Below are 16,631 nucleotides of genomic sequence, written 5' to 3' on the forward strand. Positions count from 1 at the left end.
GAAGTCCTGACTACTGCTGAAATTTCTTCAGGATTCACACTGAGGTGTCCATTTCTGGAAAAGAAAAAACTATGATTCCAACAAGCTATGCTGTTTTTTCTTCTGGGAAGAATTAGCTTGTCCCCTCCCCCATGGTAACACTAAATGGGTTTTTAAATGAAGCAAACAAATTTGTAATATACCTGTATCATCATGTTATTTTTCATTGAAATAAATGCATTCCTTTTTTGCAAAATACTATGCTAATATTGAAACTTTTAAGGAATTATCACAATTACTTCAAGTTTTAGATTCTTAATTCTCATTTTAAAAGCAAGGTGGCATCACACAATTTGAATCTTCCTAGTTGAAAGTGTTTGTTGATCTAAGACCCTAAAGCATGGACTCAAGGAAATAATTTATCCTTAAGCACTTAACCAGCAGTCCTGTTTCATGTTCCAATATGATAACAAAAGTATGTATGCTTCATTTGTACAATAACTGTCTCTTTTATTAAACATCTGATGCCTGTGTGCCCTTTTTCTCTGAAGTCCACTGATTAACTGATGCTATCTTCACTTGTGCTCAAAGCCTAGGGGCAATTAACTGATTAAAACTGCTTTCAGATCATGAAAAACATAACTGTTCAGGTTTTAGTTTTGGGATATGAACTGAGTGAGTTTCTTTGTATCATACATAGTATGTTTTGGGGGGTAGGGGTGACTGTGATTCAGACAGATCAACCTCCTGTGAAGAGGCTGCATCCTAATGTTTTAATGTTGTATTTTAATCTTTTCTAAAATTGTATTTTAATCAACTTGTTTTTATTATTGGTTGTTAGCCACTCTTGGCTGGGGAGGGCGGAGTATAAATAAATTTTTATTATTATTATTATTTGAATAATGTCATTAAAATCTGAGACATTAGTCACATTGTCATTAACATATTATAAATGTAACAAAATTATATGGGAGCAGCATGTGTCTATGGATATTACAGAAACCAGAGTAGGATTCCTGCTTCTTTGGGTAGGAGAAAGCATTTTGGCTTGGGTGGTCGCATATCCATCCTGTAAAAAGAAAAAATGCATCACCAAAGAAGCGTACATATCTGCATATATATGTATAGGCACAAATTTTGAACTAATAATGTAATAGAAATACAACCATAGATGTAAAGTCCTGCATTCCTGCTCAATGTGCTGTCTGGATCCAAATTGTCGATGAGCAGCAACACTATTCACTATTCCTCACTGCTCACTATTCCTAGGATTCCTAGGATTCCTAGGATTCTCGTATCTCTACTTGGAATCATAGAGTTTGAAGGGCTAGACAGTCATTCACATAGAAGACAGAGGTGTGTCCTCTCAATTTTGTTTTATTTTTAAGGAGTAGGAAACATGGCTCTCACATTTAACAAAAATAAACTAAAAACCCAGTTCTGTCATTTTATTAAAAAGCATCCGGTTTCAAAAAAAATTTAAAAGAAAAGAAAATATTACTGCCCCCACATCCCTAAATTTGTAATCTGCTTGGACAAATAATTTTCAATCTTGTCCAATTAGGCCTGCATTACCTTCATCCTGAGACGCGGGTGTCGCTGTGGGTTAAACCACAGAGCCCAGGACTTGCCAATCAGACGGTTCGAATCCCCACAATGGAGTGAGCTCCCGTTGCTCCTGCCAACCTAGCAGTTTGAAAGCACATCAGAGTGCAAGTAGATAAATAGGTACTGCTCCGGCAGGAAGGTAAACCGCATTTCCGTGTACTGCTCTGGTTCGCCAGAAGCGGCTTAGTCATTCTAGCCACGTGACCCAGAAGCTGTACGCCGGTTCCCTCGGCCAGTAAAGCGAGATGAGCGCCGCAACCCCAGAGTCGGCCACGACTGGACCTAATGGTCAGGGGTGCCTTTACCTTTACCTTTACCTTCATCCTGCATGATGATACCTTCCATTTTAAAAACAAAACAAAACACCCACCTTCATATTTCATTTCTTCTGCAGTGGAGCAGCTTCTTCCTTCTGTTCCTGCACTGACAGCTGAAAACAATTAATTTCACTGTTTTCATTGCTTTTTAGTATTTCCCTTACCCACCTTCTCTGTCTTAAGTGTGTTTTTTTTTTCTTTTCAAATTCTGCGTCCTCCATCTTTGCTATCTAAAAGCTTTCTTTTGGTGAACCTGGAGCAGCTTAACTCTTGTGCAGTTCTTCAGTGACAATTGGTTTTATTTTTCAGAAAACAATCCTTTTAGACATTGTTTATGGAATATTACAGCTTCAGTGAAACACTGCTCTACCTTCTGAACTGCATCTTCTTTGGTCTCTCTATCTATCAAAGCCTAATTCTTTTCTTTCATCACTCTGTAGCCTTTTACTTTGCTGAAGTGCTATGCTGGTTTCTTAACATAATTGTTAGGCAAATTACTCAGGTGGACCAAGTGCCCTAGGTTATTGTCTGATGATTCTTTTCCCTTCATGTTCGTTTGCATTTCTAGGAGCAGGATTTGTAGAATTTTGTAATCTGAAAAGATGTTTGGATGGGTGGAGATGTCCCATTGCCAGAGTGAAGGGCCCTGCTTGCACCTGCTGAAACTGCAAGCAGACAGAAGCTACTCCTGACAGTATACTCACTGGCAGTATGTAAGACACTTGAAACATGGCATGTATGGAGCAGGGAGGGGCATAGAGATGAGCCAGCCAAGCATCCATCAGATCCTAAACTAGCCTGGAGCTAGCACAAACAGTATCAGCACAAATACTTCCCACCTACCTTTCTCTCTGGCTGGCAATAGCAGCAGTAGCTTTGCTGTTCTATTCAGCCTTGCTGCTCCCAGATGGGAGTTTGGATTCCACCATCATTGTTGGTTGTATTCATCATTAGAGTTAACAGGCATATTCCTGATAGTGCACTAGTGAGGATAAACTTTTGGTAAATGGAAAGAGTCTAAATCACCAGAATTTCACACCAAGAGAGAATTCTTAGGGATCTATGCATTTTAATTTGCTGGAGTGTCTGGATCATACTTTGGAGCACTGAGAGTGTAATCAAAACTCCCAGCTAGGAGCAGTGAGGCTGAATGGATTTTGTGGAATACCGTTTAGTTGAGATTAGACAGGCCCATTTCCTGTTGAATTTCAGGTACCTGACAAGGACCTTACTACTTCAGCAGGCATTTAATAAAGTTTGGTGAATTATTGTGATTCATTTTACAATTTTATGTATGCTTCTTAGATACTACACTAATTAAGTGTTGTATAAATACATTAATTAAATATGTGGGGAGACAAACATCTCCTCAGGGTATGACTGATGGTCAGAACTGCCGCTTGCCCATCTCCCTGGTACTCTGAATGCACAGGCTTCCACAGTGAATTATACTTTGTGTATTCTGGACATAGGCTCCACCACAAGACAGACTATAATATCCCTTTTTTAAATTTAGTTAACTTAGCTGTATTTTATTAAGCATGAAGTGCTCTGGTTAATCCTTTTAGGAAATGCTGGTCTAGCAGAGGGGGAGGCATGACTAAATGGGAAAGTGCCACCCTGTGCCTGTCCCTGACACCCCCATCCATCAAAGCCCTGCTTACCAGAGGTGTGGGGCAGTGGCTCCTAGGTTCCAATGAGAACTCCTAGAGCCCTGCAAGAGCTCACAGGGCTCTTGCCAGGTCTCACCAGAACCTTGAAGTTGCCACCACTACTTCTCACTTCTATGGCAGGGGCAACCTGTGGCATTATTCATGATTGGCTAGGAACACCAAGGAAGTCACTGTCAGTATATCAGTCACATATAGATCCAAGCTTGGTAATTCCTATTTGAAGTTGACTCTTGGCATCCTTTGGTATTGTGTATATTTTGTATCAGAGATGTCTAAGAAGAAAATTCACACTAAAAAGCTAGGCATTTCAAACAGATACTGCCAAGAAAAAGGGTTCAATAAAGCCCATAGGTTATTCTTCAGCACAGAGTCTTTGAGGAGCTTGGGGGCACTGAATCAGAGATTCACCTCTTCTTTTGCTCTCAGAATGGGTAATAACGAAGCTGAACTATTCTGAAACAAGCCAAGCTGAAAGGTCAGTCCCTAACTATTTCCCTCCGTCTGCTCCAATTTGGAAGCACGGCAGACTAGGCTCCATACATGCAGTGTTTGCTTCAGTGGAATCCTTTCCTGTACTGCTTCATTCCACTGACTTTTCACTTGGAACACTGTGGATAATTGGTGAATCATTCCGTAGAAGAAAATTCCTTCCCCACTTTCAGATCTCAGTATCACAAAGTGCTTTTGAAATTTCCAAACTCAGTGGGGAACTAGGCTGTTTTTCAGGGAAAATAAGATAACTGCCCTACTGTCTGTATTTAAGCCTTTAGCTGCACCTAAAGGGCTCACTGGATCATAGCCATGGACAAAAGAACTACTGAGTGAATGTAATTTATGGAATGCAACTGGTCTTTTACTAGTACTGGGAGGTTGCGCTTGGAAATTCATCTGGAACGGGGCCTCAGCACAGGGTTTTTCAAAACCAGATTTCCCAACTGCACAAATTCCCCATCAGATACTCCACCCTAAAAAAGCCAGAATGAACACAAAGCATTCTTTGCTCCTTGTTTACATCCTGTATCAGTGGTGGCTTCTCCACAGGAGTCATTATCTACTGTGCAATAATTAGCAGGACAAATCCAATGGCCCTTGCATTGAGGTAAACTCCAACTCAATGGCACACTGTTACAAGGGCTACTGGGTCATCCTGAAAGTTATCTGTCTAGTTCTGCTGCCTCATCAACTTTGTGCTGCCAACATTGGTGTCTCTCAAATACCTGACTTCTCCAGTTTTCACCAAGGATGCCTGTTAAGCACAGCTCAGCTGCTGGCTTAAACTGGTCCATTTTATCCCACAGTCAATAGGACCTGCTCTGCAGAATTTCAATGCTGATTGCTGTTAACTCACAGAAGAAGCAGGACAACTCCTGACACCATATGGTATTATTATTTGGGTGTCTTCTTGTCCAGCCCTTCCGCAGAACTTAGCCCTGCTTCTACTAAGTTCTTATAGTGAAGATTCACTGTTCATTCTATCTCAGTTTAGAAAAATATTGTAGGATCAGTAAGAACTCTTTCTTAAAAGCCTGCAGGTTCCTTCTCCTACATTTCCAACCATCTATATTTCCCAACTGTGCACAAAAAGATCCCTGTCTCAGCAACAGAAAAGCTAAAGAACAGGGAGAGAAGATAGCTAAAGATAAGTGACCAAGAAAAGAGAGGATGAGCAGGACTGATAGATGTGGTAACAGTGGGCTAGATGGTCTATAAGCCTGGTTCATTTGTGCTCAGCAAGCACCGGAATACAACTTTTAGAGGAAAGGCCATGGCTTAGCAGTAGAATGCATTCTTTGGATCCAAAAGGCCCTAGATTCAGTCTGTGGGATCTCCCAAGTACATCAGGAAAAGACTTTTGTTTGAAACTCTGGAAAGCTACTGGTATATGGTATACACAAATATTGAGGCAGATGGACCAATTTTCAGACTCAATAGAAGGCAGCTTCATGTGTTCTTATATGTTTAATGAAAAATGCATCCGAATACACTTTCCCATCCACATTCTGTTGTGATTAGTCAGCTATATGCAACTGGATCAGGGAAGGGAGTTGGCCTGATTGACCATTTTTACACCCTTGTCATCGCAAAAAACATTTCAGAAAGGGATGCAAAAAATAACCAAAAGATGGGACACAGTGTTTGCGCTCTCTCTGTCATGCGCTCTCTCTCTCTCTCTCTCTCTCTCTCTCTCTCTCTGTGTGTGTGTGTGTGTGAGAGAGAGAGAGAGAGAGAGAGAAAGAATTGGTTTTATATCATTTTATTTTCTTAGGATTAAAATGAGAAATATGATCATGCTAGTTAAAGTTGCTGGTTAGGAGGGTGATCACCCATTTGCAGAACAAGGAAACATCAAATCAATCCAGATAATAACTAGGAATATTTGTGGTCTAAAATGGATAGTCTTATGGACTAAGTAATAGAAATGAAATGAGATTTAATAATACAAATTAGAAGAATATTAAAACAAAGTCTTTGGGGTCCCTTGGGAGCTAATAATGAGCATTTTTGTTATCTGCTGGGAACTGGAAGCTGGGAGCAACAGGAAAAGAGGAGACCCAGGGTCTTGGTTAATCACAAAAAGATTATAAGCTATAACATTAAAAAAGCAACAAATACATTTCTATGATGTGTTAAGCATAACAATTTCAGTAGAAATTGGAAAATATTAATACCTCTGTTTAACACACTGTTTTGCCAAACAGTGTCAAGCCATTCAGGAGTGGGGGAAATGTTCTGCAATCTTTTGCATTCCTTTAGCACCTAAATTCTGGACATGTCTGGTTAATTGGAAAATCTTGATTACTGACTTCATGTGATAGGCAGTGAATTGTTTATAGCAAACCAGCTGCTACAAAACCTGTATTGGGACCGAATTTGTGGCATTGGTGGTATGACAATGACTCTTGATTGTGATGGGCCAATTTTCCTACCAGTCAGGTAGGATTTTGATACTAAACTACTTATTTGACTTGTTCTCCCCAAATGAGAAATATCAATTAATAAATTTACTAATGTAAAATCTAATCATGTTGTTCCTACATGATATGGCTCCCTAAAACTTAAGATAATATGTAATTTTCACTTGGGACTGCAACTGTCACAGATGCAGCAAAATCTAAGTATTTCTGCATAGGCATGTCCCTTATGTATGGCTCCACAGATCTGTTCGCTAGGAAGAGGGTCCCTCCTCAGTGCCACAAGAACCTCTTTTTCCCATCTCCCTATTCAGAGGAGAGGTAGAAAGGTTTCTTATGTTATAGAGACTAGGGCCCTGCGGGATTTGACATCTTTCCGCAGGGCCTGCAAGATAGAGCTGTTCCGCCAGGCCTTTGGCCAGGGCACAGCCTGACTCCCTCCCTCAGCAATCTTCGCGGAGCTCTGGCCCAATGGTGGCCAGTGGCTTGAATTTAATTAATTTTATAATGAATGATTTTAGAGTGTTGCTTGTGTTGTACTTTTGTACTGTTTTATTGTTGTTAGCCGCCCTGAGCCCAGCTTCAGCTGGGGAGGGCGGGATATAAATATTTATTATTATTATTATTATTATTATTATTATTATTATTATACAGCTGAACTCTAGAGCAAGCAGAAGTGATTTTGCTACCTCAGACACCCAGAGTATTAAAAAGAAATTCAGCTCACTACTCCATGCCCCTGAGCTTTGAAGCAGATAGAAGTAGTGTGAGAGACCTGCCACTTCTAAAGCTCAGCATAACATGAGAGAGGCTTGTGCTTCTCTCCACCAAATTATCTTCCATGCACAAAGGATGTGGTGGATTCAATGGTGACCACTATTTATTGCTTACTTGGTAACCCAAAGCAAAATTTGTGGACCCTTAATAAAACAACTTCTTGGAACAATCTCCCTCCCCCCCATAAAATGGTAATCTGACACTGAAAGCCTTGAGCTATCCTTTGTCAACAAATGTTGTATTGCAGTGTTATTTAATCACATTGGTTCTCAATTTCTATGCATAGCAACCCCAACTTGCAAATCTTTATTTACCCCACATAATTGTTTCTACTCTTTTCCAACATCCAGCTTACTAAATTAAAATTTACCTTGTGGTCATATAAGCAATAAGCAAAATTGAATGTGAGCTGGCTGCTAAATAACTGCACCCTACCAGCAAGAGTTATACATCATGCAGGAGAGGACCTTTTCCATGGGGATGCCCTATATGTGGAAAACCATCCCGTCAGATGTCTGGCTGGCACTGATCCTGTTTATATTCCAGACCAGCTTAATATATGGCTGGTTTGGTCAACCGTTCATGGATTATTAATTGTTCAGATTAGAAGTGCAACCATTCCTTAGTTGTTATGCTGTTCATTGATTTTTACTTGCTTTCTTGCTAGTATTAATTGAAATGATTGCTTGCTTTTATTCCAATGTTATTGTACCCCGCCTTGGAATCATTACTATGATGACAGGTCATTAATACTCTAAAGAAACTATATATGTGGTTGCAGTTTCAATATCTCCTGGGCAGTTTGTGGATTCGTTATAAAATTTAATATAGAGATGTAATGTCAAGAATGTGGTCGGTTATTTAAAATAAATATGTGAAGTTCCTTTCTCATCTCCACAACTCTCTGCAAAGTGCACCTCTCCACTTTGCCTATTCCTTCTCCCAACTTTCTTTCCCTTCTTAATTTTTTCTCTCTGCCCCTTTCATTTTTTCATCATTTTACTCTGCTACTCTTTCTTCCATTACTACCCCATGACAGCCTCCTGCTTCCTTCTCAGAGCCCTTTTTAGGACCCTACTTATTTTTTTCCCTCTCTGGGTCTTTGTATCTGCCATATTTCTATATTTCTGTGTAGGATCAGAGCAGTGCAGCCAATGGTATATACATATTTCTGTCTGCCCTGACCCTTAGTGGCATTAGGGAAGCTTCTTGTTATTTAGTGCAATACAGATGTTCATGAGATGGGAAAAATATTGCCCACTCTAGAGTACTTACACAAAATGGAGTTTATCATCAAAACCATGATGCAGTCTTAAAAAGAAACTAGAGTTTTATATTTTAGATATTCTATCTCCAGTGTTACTTATTTATTTTACTATTTCATCTTCAAACAGCAAGCTTTAAAACAACAAAAGCAACCACCACATTTTACTTGCATGACAAGGAGTTTGGAGACACATACAAGCTAATTGGCTTGATCCTCATTATTTGAAATTAAAATGTCATACTTTCCTTGGAAGAAGGTGATGTTGCCCTGGTACTTGATAGGCAAATTAAAATAATTGGGTCGTTTTAATTTTGCCTGTCTATATTTTATAACTCTGATTGGATAATAAATTTCTTAATACTTCTGTATTATTTGGAAATAACAGTGGGCAAAGAGATTATAACTTCAAAGTGATTACGACTGGAATTTTTTCTAGCTTTTGGGGTTTCTTATTACTGGTTTTGCTTTAATTAGTTTAAAGTAAAGATGTGATTCACTATTAAAGTGGACTCTGACTTTATTTATTTTACATCTTTCATATAGAATATTGATGAACAATATATTTAGTCAGGTAATACTTTGAAATATTTGAGAATTATTTTGGTCATATTTAGTTTCTCTTCAGGATACAGATCTAAAACAGAACCTTTCCAGTAGGTTTAACTTAACTGTATAATATATAAATAATATAGAATAGGAAACTATGAAAGCAGATGGATGTTTGAAAATGGACCTTGAAGATGATACTGTGACATGATCATAGCAACTAAGGGGTGGGGGGCATGAATGTAGTGGAGACATTCTGAATTGGCAAGAGCCAAGACCAACATGCAGAATGTTATAGCAGCTGAGATGAGGTGCTGTTGTTGCATGAGCGAGAGGAGAGTCAGGATAAATACAATGGGTTTACAATTGTCTGTGTTGCAGTCCTTTAATCCAGTTATTCAGGCATGTCCAGATGGCAGCTGCTTGCTGCATTGGTGGAAGAAAGAGTCTAGAGAAAGGCAGGTCCTCATTCCTGTGCTCCAAGCAGGATTCAGCTGTATAGGCTACTCACCCTTCCTTAAGAGCCCTGTTGGGACTGGTTTGAGATGCAGGTTGAATGCTATGTATGCACCTGGTATGCAGTAAAGGAAAAGGGCTGTAGCTAAGTATGGAGCATGGAGAGGCCCCCAGGTTCCTGGCATCTCTGTATAGGACTAGTAAATATCTATTTCTCAAACACTGGAGAATGCTAGTCAGGTTCTTATACTTCCTATGATCCTGTAGTGATGTAGATTTGATGAATATTCATAAAGCTGGGTTTCATCCAGGTAGTGCAGGAAATAGCTGTGATGATACAGTACATTTGATAAGACCTTTTCAAACAAAACAAGGACATATCTAAACAGATTTTAAAAAATACATCTGGAAATAGTGTGTTGTGGTTTCTAGCCCTTTAAAGCCGTTGTACGCTTCTATTTTTACTGGACTTTTTAGATACTGTACTGCAGTATTGTAATGCAGTTTTGTACTTTTGCTTGTGGGCAAAGCAGATGGGTGTTTATGGTGCAGAGTATAGAATTTAGAAACAACTGTGGAAAGGGGACAAAAGTGAAGTTCCATGTGCGAGGGCAGTAACTCTTCAACAAACTGTGCACGATGCATAAAAACAAACAAACAAAAAACCTTGTCTTCCTTTACGCGGAACAAATTCAGTGGAGGTAGCTTGAATTTCTTCAAAGGAGAGACTTGTGCAAGCTGCTTGACCAAGAAAAATGGCTAGTGTGAGGTCTCTGGATCATTACCTTCCTGCATTCTGGCCCAAATATTCCGTCATCTTCTGGATAGATGTGTGTGCCATTAATGCTGATGAGAATTAAGCACACATGGAAAAGACAAGTGGATCCCATCCTTTCTCTCACGCATTCTGCATTCCTTTACAATGCAAAACCTGGAAGTCCTTGATCGCTGCTGGATGTGTGAAAATGCTGCAGGACCATAGATGCTCGCAACATGTTTGTATTAAATCACATCTCGTTATGGCTGTCTCCATCTCGACTGGAAAGCTGCACCCGAGAGGCATCGTTTTAAGAACTGACAGTCGTGTGGCATGTTCCTTCCTATCCCCCGTTTCAGGGACTTCTGCGAGGCACGCAAATGTGGAGAGCAGCACGGGCTGCTACAATTTCAGTCTTGTCAGGAGAAAGATTCTTTCCCGACAGTCCAGGAATTGAAGCGCTCGGAAGGAAGTAAATCTTTCCATCTAGATGTATAACGCACACTCGGGGATTTTTTTAAATTTTATTTTTTTTAAGCGCCCGTCATGATCAGCCTGATTTTATGCTTGCGCTCTCTCTCTCTCTCTCTCTCTCTCTCTCTCTCTCTCTCTCTCTCTCTCCCTCTCTCTCTCTCTGAACTGCCATAAATAATATATAATAACTCCTTTCCAAATCTTTAAGGCTTAATGTGCTGTCTTTGGAAAAGCTGCTGTTTTGATGCTGCTCGTCAGCTTGGCAGCCTAGGCTGGCTTGTGTGTGTGTGTGTGTGTGTGCAATACGTTCAAGGGGGGGGGAGGCACTCTGGCGTGGTACGTGCCGGGAACAGCGACAGAGCGCGAGACATTTGTGGCCATCAGAAGTGATTTAAGAATCGCCCGAGGAAGCGGGGAGGCTGTGGCGAGCCGCGGCCTGGCAAGGGTTAAGGGACGCCTCGCCCGCCCTCCTCCCCCCGCCTGGGTGTAAACAGAGGAGCCTCAGCCTATCATGTCTGATTGCTGCTCGGTGCCTGAAGAGAAAGCCAGGCTCGGTAACATGATACATTCTAGACTGGTTCAACTTGGAAGCGCTGCGCTCGGCTCGTCGCGCCCAGACAGCGGAATCGCCGCCACGGGAAGGTGGGTGACTGCGAAGCGACCCTGTTGACCTTACAAGCCGAGGCGGGATAAAGTGCGATTTCTCACCTCGAGTGGAGCCACTTAGAAAGATTTCAGGCAGAACCGCCAGCGCTGCTCTAGGTAAATGTAGCGGGGTTTTCCTCGCTCCGCTGCTGCTGCTGCTGCTGCTCCTTTTCTGTACATCGCTTGCTCCGGCGTTGCAGTGGGAGGGAGGAGGCTCCGCTTCTCTTGGAATCGGTGCGGAGAGGCTATGCTGGCGTTTGAAACGAGGTGGCTTTTTTTAACCCCTCAAGGGCTTGAGCTGGCGAAGGCACAGGCTGAACTTTGCAGATCGCTCTGCCTGCCAGATGCAGTTGCAAGTAGCTGTTCTCTTGCGAGCGAGCCTATTGTCGTAACAGCACTTTAAATTTCATTCCTGGGCGAGGATGGGGTTCCGTCTGCCTAGATTGAAATTCACAGTAATTCCTTTTCGAGCTTTAGGAGTACCACGTTTCGCCATCCTTGCCTTTTGATGTAGCTCAGATTTTACGCAGGACTCCTCCAGGCTTTTGGACTTGATTAGTGCAAATCTACCGTGGCATTCTGAAAGGGCAGGGTATAAAATATTTCTAATTATGGAATCACCCGCTTGTGAGAATAGCAGACCTCATGTATGGCATTGGTTAGCAGACTGGCTTTTCTTGAAAAACAAAGTCCATAACGACAGAGCTAACTTTATAACTGCAAATGTAGTGTAGCTTAAAACAGCATGAAAGCAGGCTGGATTGATTTAGAAATAATTGTTAAATGTTTCCTGTAAACTCAGGATTACTCTTTGACATTTATTACGGTATCTGGAAAAAATAAGGCATATCAGAGTTGCTGTAAACAGTTGCACATTCCAGTGCTTTTTATTTATAATTCTAGCTCCTTTTCTTTCATATAACTAATACATGATATACACAGAATATATGACTGTGTTACAAAGTCATTCTGTGTTCTTAGAGCTTAATATAATCAAATTCATTGCCTAAAGATGGTGTAGTTGAAGATTTGATCCTTTTCCACTGAAGTGGAAATACTTTCAGTAATTGAAAGCAGATCCATGTCTGGAGTTCTACAAGCCAAGGTTTTCATTTTCAAAAATAAACCTTTTGTTCTCCAACTTTAAATGTTTGAGTGAAGCATCCAGAGACCACTGTTTGCTTATTGTCTAATGTGGTAGTTAAGAGCTGTTGGAAATACTTTAAGGGAAATGTTTATTAGAATTCCACTTATTTTGGACAATTCTTGGGTTTAGCTTCACTATATATAACATGTTAAAATACAGAATGTTTTTTATGAATTCTGTTTTTTACATGCACATTCCATATTTCATGCACATTCTATTTTTACATAAGCATACAGTGGTGGCAGTTAATACATTTCTTCAACCTTAAGCTAATACTTCCAGCTGATTTCAAAATTGAGATGCGGACTGGATCTTGAGGAACTTTGAAGGGATAGTGGTCTACCTCACCAAACAAACCTGGACAGCTGCTCTTTGTTAACTTTGTTTCCGTTTTCTGGCTATCATCTTCAAAAAAATTCTTTCAAGAATGCTTTTAGTCAATTCATGAATAGTTGGGTGGGAAATAGACATTGCGGACCTTCAGGCAAAGACGGATCTGCTACTGACCTGGTGAGGAAGTAGAAGACAAGGGAGATAAATAGTAGGACCTGCCTTACCCTTGTAGGCCCTTTAAACAGCAAAATAAATTGACTGAAATTATGTGAGAAAAGTTCCCAAGGACTGGAACATCCAGCACTGCATACATATCTGTATATAGCTTGTACAGCATGCACAGCATATCATTTGTATTGATTGCCTGATGGAATGAGTCAGTGTTACCTTTTGATCTTTTTACAGACTGCCATTAAGGTGAGTCAGTAAATGTGCATATTTGTATTAATGATAATGTAATTGCTCCTAAAAACCATGGGGTGGCCTGTCTTGTTCAATTTTTGTAGATTTTTGAAATCACTTTGCAAAACTATTGAAAACTATAAGAAAAACACTCAGATGTATATATGTTCCACATTTTTTATGTTTATAATATATTAAGTAAAGCTATTATACTTTTTAAAATAATTACTTGGCTCGTTTCAGGAAGATGATTGGGCTAATTGTTACATAGTGCAGTTTCCTTTTTCAGATAATTTCATAAATTAGCAATTCACATTACAAATCTCTACAATTTTGAGGAGGGAAGCCTATGTAGATCTTTTACTTAATTAGCTGTTCATTATTATTAACACTAAAAGTTTTTGTTTTGTTTTCTTTCCCAGTTCAGATTTGGACACAGAAATTTAAAGTAATTTCAGTTTAAAGTGGAAAGAATTTCTCTTCTGAAGTGATAGTAGCTGTCTAAATACAGTGATCCTGATAATTAATGGTGTATGACAGATTACATGCTTTATGCCAGGTATTCAGTTCTTTAGAAGATTCACAAGAGAAGGGTTGCTAAGCACCCATCACTACTGCAAGTAATGTAAAATGACCCAAATTAAAGAACCTATTCAGAGCTGTATTTTTGCATTTGCTGAAGTGCATTTCAAAAGATTTAACAAGACTTATACAATTAGCTGAAAAAAGACCCCTTTTCAGCTATGATCAGCAATTAAAGGATCAGAATACAGAACTTCACATTTTGTTTATAACTTTTCCTTTTCCTTTTCAGCCCATTCTTTGAACTAAACAATGGTGACTAGCAAATTTAACCAACCTTTCTAGAAATAAATGCGGATGCCGTGTATATACAGAATACGATAGCCTGAATTCGTTTCCTCTGAATGGGAACTTTGGAACTTTGTTTTCCTTTTCACTGTAGAACAGTTTTTTATGAGCACAACCCACTGTAAAGTCTTTTTGAGACCTGTTTGAGCCCCATTGAAATGAATAAGAGCAGCTCAAGAACAGGACTAGAAGGAGTAACTGGAGATTTGCATCTTGTTTTTGCAGCAACATACAAGCCCATTATTCTTTTATTAAGGGCTCCATTTAAATATTTCTATACAGAGAAATATGTACAAATTGCAAATGAATTGCACTGCAGCTTTAGTTTAAAGGCCTGTTGATGGGAAATTTTGATTATGTTTGTTTCCCAACCTTTTTTTAGGCCTGCGTCCTAATGAGCCTCCTTTTTCTGAAGATAGGAAACTGAATCGAACCTATTCAATAGTTGGATTATAAATATTCACAGTATTTAAAGCAAATTTAATTAACCTTTCAGATTTTCATTACTTACTAAGTGCATGAATTAACAGTGCACATTTTCTCTTTTTTTGTAGAAAGGTCTGTGCATCAAAATGGCCATATGCATTCTGTTTAGAGTTGCAAGTGCAATATGGCAGAACAGGCATAAGTTCACAGTGAGCAGTATTAACTCCTGTGTTACTTTTATTTAAGGTACTTGCAGAAGCTGCTCTCCATTTTGAACTGTGTAACTTGAAAGCTTGCATATGCCACCACCTGCAAAAGTGTTGCCAATGAAGGGTATCAGACTGGATTGTAATTTTTATTCTCCAGAGTCATTATGCAACAACTACCCACACCCAAGCCTTTAGACAATATCCCGAAAAAGCGAGGTGGGAAAACAAAACTGGAACACCATTATAAAGTCATGTGAAATAGGTGGAGCTTCAAATTTGGATCATAAACATAGAAAAGTATTTAGGGATTCTTATTTTTGCACAACACAGATTAAGCCTCACTTACTTTAGTGGTGTTTATTACTGAGTGAAATATATTTAGAATAAGGGTGATAGTAGTTGATTCGTGTGATTTCAGTAGGACAAGATTGGTGTGTCAATAATATATACTTGTTTTAAAAAGTGGTACTACAGATCTCCACAGTACTTTGTGAATGGACAGCAGTTTCACTTTCTAAGTTTTATAACGATAAATGACATGGCTTTCTACCAATTTTAATTATTTTATTTTAAATGTACGGGGTAACCGTAAAAAACACACCATTTTCCAGTGCAATCCTATACACGTCTATGCAGAAGTAAGTTCCACTAGGTTTGGTTAGGCTTACTCTCAGGTAAGTATGTATAGGTTTGTACCCTTAATCCTGGAGAAAAAGGTGTAAGTAATTACAGACAGATCTAGATCTTTTATCACACACCTCCACACACAGTTTTTGGTACTACTTTTTTCTTTAAAGAGCAGTCCCCCCCCCCCCGCTATGCACAATGCTTTTTAGACATTTTCTGAAGTTCAAAAATATTTGGGTAGGAGGCAATCATTTGTGAAAGGAAGGCAGGTTGGCTAGATATTAGAAGAAACCCACAGGTTTATTAACACATTCTAACTTAAATGTTAGCTCAGTGACCATGTTGGCTATGCTGCTGCAAAAAGTGAAAAAGGAAGTGAACTTTAATTTTTTTTATATTGCTGATTTTAATGTCTCCTTTTTCATTGCATTGATTTCACCTGTTTTATTTAGTAGTTCTTGGGTTCTTTTTCTATCAGACTTTGCGGACATTCATTTAATAATTCAAGCTAGTTAAAATTTGATTGAAAATTATTAAGCTTGCAACCCCTGCTGGGTGTATGAAATTAGTCATGTGGCACACTGGTTTGTACTATAATTTTTTAAGAACCCTGACTAACAGGGTTTGTTTTTTGTGTGTTGAAAGAAAAAGATTTACTAAGAAAGTGAGAAGCAAGTGTTATAAAGCCTTTTGCAAATGGGTACATTTTTATTTTAGACAAAATAAATAAAGGTAGCTGTCCTGCAAAATTCAGTTTTAAAATGAACTTTTTATTGAAAGTAGCCATGTCCAAATTGTTTGTGCTAATTTTTTGCAGAACACCTCTTTCAGTCATAAACTGATTTTAATAGGAGGGGAATGTTGCCCGGGGAGCTGTAAAATGTAGTCTGGAAGACTTTTAACACTCTTTCTTTTTAACTAAAACAAAATTGCCTTATGTAACACAGTTAAGATAGTTAACCTTTTATAATTATTTAACCATTATTTCATTAATGTTGCCCTCTGCTTAAATGTTATACATTACTGCAAAAGACACCTGACCGTGCTCTTAAACGTTTATTTGTCTTTCAGTTCCTGTGATAGTAGGGGGCAGTACATCTCCTTAATTATCTTTGTTCAGGGAAATGCTGAAAGGCCAGGGTAGTTAGACAAGGCCATTTGGATTTGCGATAAGGTCGAAGTCAGATGCAAGGAAAGTGGTTAAAT

General features: G+C 39.2%; 1 protein-coding gene across 30 annotated transcripts in view; it reads left to right on the forward strand.

Annotated features, from left to right (window-relative positions):
* TENM3 (teneurin transmembrane protein 3) overlaps window positions 1–16,631 on the forward strand; it is a 1,288,912-nt gene that overhangs the window by 1,054,295 nt on the left and 217,986 nt on the right. For 2 of the 30 annotated variants that reach the window (XM_079991309.1, XM_079991312.1), the window contains exon 1: window positions 11,134–11,408. The exons of 26 other annotated variants lie outside the window; for them this stretch is intronic. The gene's annotated coding sequence lies outside the window, so the exon portion shown is untranslated. Of the gene's footprint in view, window positions 1–11,133; window positions 11,529–16,631 lie in introns of those variants that run through there. 2 more of the 30 variants (XM_079991308.1, XM_079991313.1) reach the window with 2 other exon arrangements.

The sequence above is a fragment of the Podarcis cretensis genome (assembly GCF_951804945.1).
Source record: "Podarcis cretensis genome assembly, chromosome: 9".
NCBI lineage: Eukaryota > Metazoa > Chordata > Lepidosauria > Squamata > Lacertidae > Podarcis > Podarcis cretensis.